Source organism: Anolis carolinensis, unplaced genomic scaffold (genome assembly GCF_035594765.1).
Source record: "Anolis carolinensis isolate JA03-04 unplaced genomic scaffold, rAnoCar3.1.pri scaffold_12, whole genome shotgun sequence".
Lineage (NCBI taxonomy): Eukaryota > Metazoa > Chordata > Lepidosauria > Squamata > Dactyloidae > Anolis > Anolis carolinensis.
In genome coordinates, this window is record NW_026943823.1 from 150,973 (window position 1) to 155,564 (window position 4,592).

General features: G+C 48.6%; 1 pseudogene; it reads right to left on the minus strand.

The window, feature by feature from the left end:
* Nucleotides 1-1,269: 1,269 nt before the first annotated feature.
* LOC107983610 (protein Spindly-like) lies at nucleotides 1,270-2,299 on the minus strand (annotated as a pseudogene).
* Between the last annotated feature and the right edge of the window lie 2,293 nt (nucleotides 2,300-4,592).

A 4,592-nucleotide genomic window follows, 5' to 3' on the forward strand; every position in this document is an offset into this window, starting at 1 on the left:
AGGAAGTGGTGTATCCATGGCTTCCATATCCATGGCTCTGGAAGTGGATGAAGGTACTGCCAATCCCAGTCTCTGGATGTGGTTGAAGGTACTGCCAATCCCATCATCTGTGGTCCATCCTCCCCCACACCTCACCAGGACGTTAAGTGGGCCATAGGGGGTCTGTGCACCACGTTTGGTCCATATCCATCAGCTGATGGGTTTGCAGTATTCTCTGGATGTGGGTGAACGTACTGCAAATCCCATCATCCAAGGACCTTCCCACCCCAGACCTCACCAGGACGGAGATCCTGGACATTCTATCGACTCAGTAATGGGAGTATCTGTGTCCCAAGTTTGGTCCAGATCCATGGATGATGGGGTTAGCAGTAATTTCTGGATGTGGTTGAAGGTACTACAAATCCCATTGTCCGTGGTCCATCCTCCCCCAGACCTGGAGATCCTATCGACTCAGCCCTTTCCAAGGGCCCTGGGCCTCTTTGCTTTGGCCCAGGGCCCTTGGAAAGGGCTGAGTCCATAGGATGTCCAGGATCTCCAGGTCTGGGGGAGGATGGACCACAGACAATGGGATTTATAGTACCTTCAACCACATCCAGAAATTACTGCCTCTTCCCCATTCATAAGGCATCCGATCCCCAGTTTCCACCTGCGAAGTGTCATCGGGGGCCTGAAATGCATGCTTTGTGCAACCATATGTCCTCATATGTTGTTGGCCAAAGTTCGGACCCCAGATCTCATACCCGGGGACATGGGTGCCCGAATAGTTTCACGCCAGAGGCTGGGAAGTAATTATTATTCCACTTGTAAGCGAGTAGTTGATCGAAGTTTTGCAGTCTTGGATGCACTGACCTGTCTGTCTCCTCCGGGTTTCCTCCCAGAGTCCGTCTTCCTGCCCGTCTGGTTCTCCCAGGCCGTGTTGCGAATTAGAAATGCAAAAAGGGAGGCGCTGATGAAATAAATAAATGCCTTCATGCATATGGACCTCTTTCCTCAGGGCTGGCAGGAACGATGCGCATCTGTGCGCAGCCAGCAGCCTGAAGGCCAGAGAAGCCTAGGTGATGATGGTCCTGAGCGACATCGCCATACTTTTCATGCCAAATTTCCATGCGCACGAGAGTCAGAGCATGAGCGTTGTGCTTCGATATATGTCCCATGTTTCCGGACACATGCACCCCTTTATGCCCAGTGCTTTCCAGCTCCTCTTAATGGGATGGATGTTGGCTTCTAAATCCAGCTCTGCTTCTCCAGGAAACAATCTTCCACCGAAGACACACCAAAGCAGGCTCACCAGAACAGCGGGTCCCGTCTCTGGACACATTCGCAGCTCCAACTTTCTCTAGTGAAAGCATGCTGCTTTTGTAACAATTGATATTTTACTTTTGTGCTGATCAAACAACGTTCTACGGTCTTCCACCTCAGCAAACAAAGAATTGTCTTTACTTGAAGGATCCAAGGCCTGTTGCAATGCATGGTCAAGTTGCATCTGAAGATCTCTGTTCCTCTCACGGGCTTTCTCTAATGCATTACAGTATGAAACAAGGTCTGCCTTTGCCTGTTCAACTGCCAGCAGCTCAAGCTGAAGATTGAGCACTTCTGAAGACACGGACGTGTCATGGACATGTTCTGACATCAGGCGCAGTTCTTCTGATTTAGAAGCCAACAGGTCCTTCAGATGATCTGCTTTGTGTTTCAGTTGTTTCTCACTAAGCAGTGCTTCATCTAGTTCTGATTTCAGTATTTCCACCTTATTCTTAAGTTCATTCATTTCTTGCCCTTGAGCCCTTTCCAGTTGTTCACATAGAACATCCAGTTGTGCATTTTGCTGCTGTTTAAGAGTCTCGTATCCATGATTCAAACTTCCTAACATTCTGTTCTTCAGTTCTACTTCGCTCTGTAGAGTATATTTTTCTTGTTCAAAATTCTCTGTTAGGACAACCATTTCATTTTGTAGTTCATCTAGCCGATTCTGCAGCAAGTTCTCATTCTCCATCAACTTCAAGCCATATTGTGCTGCTTTTCTTCTTTCCTCCTCGGCTTCTTTGAGCTGACACCAAAGATGTGATATTGTATCTGTGTCAATGGATACCCCCAAACCCAACCGTGCAGAAAAGGGGTGACATGAAGCCCATCCTTGGTTGCCGGCCAAGTGGCCAGCAATGGGCTCACTCTTCCCACCCGCCGGTCGCCGCCGCCACCCCAGCTGCTGGTAGTTATGTTTCATTTTGGCTAAATTAGTTTTCTAAGCCTTATTAAATAAACACACAGTTATTGTAAGCGCCGGGGCCGGCCTCCTGGTCACAGTCAACGGGGATGGGGACGGGAAGGGGGCATCTGAAAGCAATTTACGGGGAGGCAGGAGTGGGGCATTCTCGGGGGAGAAAAGGGAGGAGGAGGAGGCGCTGGTGCCCAAGGAGGAGACAATGGCGAGATGAGGGTTTATTTAGTCGGGCCCCGGAGACACAACTTCCATGGGCTTCCAAACTCAAAGGCTGGGCCATCATCATCATCATAGGTGATCACTCGTGGCCATGAGCCTGATTGCCTTCCAAGTGTAGGATCTTGGAAGTGAGTCGGTAAGTGACTGTACAAACCTGTTCTGGATCCGCATGTTCTTTCTTTCTTAGTGAGGAGACCCGTTTCCAGGTGGAAGGCGTTCTTCCGACAAGAGTTACTGTTGAATGTTTTTAGGCTGAATGTTTTTATGTTGAATGTTTTTATGTTGAATGTTTTTTTATATTGTGGAATGATATTTTAAATTGTAAGTCGCTCGGAGCATTCTGGTGGAGAGCGACTAATTAAGAAGTGAAGTGAAGTGAAGTGAAATGAAGAGTTGGCTTGATGAGCCTTCTTCTTCTTGGCACGTTTCTCCCAGGTCCGCCCTCTTTAAAGATTTCAGCAGGGATCCCATCAGGTCCGCTGTCTTTGTTGTTGTGAGTCCATCTTTCAGTCTCTTTTCCTCTCCACCAACATTCCACTTTCTGCTCTTGAGTTGAGCGTAGAGTAACTGCTTTGGGAGATGGTGATCTTTAGACATTCAGACAACGTGGCCTTCAGTCTAGGGGAGTTGATGGCAGGGGAGCATCACTTCAATGCTTCTTCCAGAATGCTCACATTTGTCCGTTGGTTTTCTTCCTGAGAGATTTAGTTGCAGGATTTTTCAGAGGCAGGTTGAGTGTGACGTCTGTAGGTGGTCCACCTTTTGTAGGCGTATAACAGAGTTGGGAGGACAATGGCTTTGTAAACAAGCATTGTGATCTCCCTATGAATGTCCTGATCTTCTCTGCTTCATTCGGAAGAATGCTGCACTCGCAGAGCTCAGGCGGTGTTGCATTTCAGTGTTGATGTTGACTTTTGTGGAGAGGTGGCTGCCAAGGTGGTGGAAATGGTCAACGTTTTCTCCAAGGGGCACAAGAGAGGGATGGGATGGAGTCCAACTAGCCTTAGGGACACTGCTGTGGCACTTTCTGCCCTTTGGCCACAGCTGTGGGCATGTTTATGTGAGTTTCTTTAGATGCAGCCTTTGCTCTGCCAACTCTGAAAGAGAGCCAGACTGATTCCTTAAACCCCCGTCAATCCCCAAAACGAGGCTCAGAAATTCCTGGGAGATTTGCAAACGTCTTCACCGGAACGCCTGTGAGCTCTGTGCGCATGTGGCCTCCCACATTGCCTCCCGAAGCCAAGATGTGACCGCAAGAGAAGCTGCGCCGATGGGGGAGGATGCCACCCTCTTCATCTGCCTCCGGATCGGAAACGCTGTGTGGTCCGCACTGCCACGGATTGCCTGGGTTTGGGTGCGTCGTCATTATTGTGGAGTTCAAAGTGTGACGATTGAACAACGGCATCCTGCACAACACAAAGGGGGGGTGGGGGGGTCTGGACCTTCAGCAGGGATCCCATCAGGTCCGCTGGCTTTGTTATTTTAAGCCTATCTTTCGATTCTGTTTGAGAAGCAGAGTCTAAATATAATTAAACATAACAATGACAATAGCCATAACAATAATGCATTCCAATACTAATTCTCTGAAGTCGCTTCCTTCTCCTTTGGAAACGGTCTGGCATGTGGACTCCTTCATCCCAAGTCTCACCTGAACCAGAAAAGGTGCAACACGTGCACATTATACAGAATAGTGTTATGGACTTTTTAAAATGTCATCTGCATTTTGGTGTTTTTGGTTTTTGGACCGGCTAAAAGCAAAGCGGGACGATAGGGAGGTTGGTGGTTGCCATCATGACCGCCAGAGTTTGATTATTCCCACTAAGCTGCTTGTCAATGTGATGCCGAGGAAGACTGATTTGCAGCAACAACAGCAACACAATGTATTAGACGGAGGCCTAATCCCAAACCCACTGGAGTAACTTCTTTTTAGATCATCTCACAATTATTTTGGAGCACAAACCGGTCACCTGCCCGGGGAGAGGCCTTTGGCCCTCGGAGGAGCCGTGAAAGCCGCCCACCCCCCTTCCGGATCCTCCGGGACCCAGAGGTGGAGCCGCTCCACTAAAAGCGTCGATTTTTATGGCTGCGCTTTAATGCCACACATTAAAGACCACAAATCTGGAGATTGTCCTGGAAATAAAATAAAATCCTCATA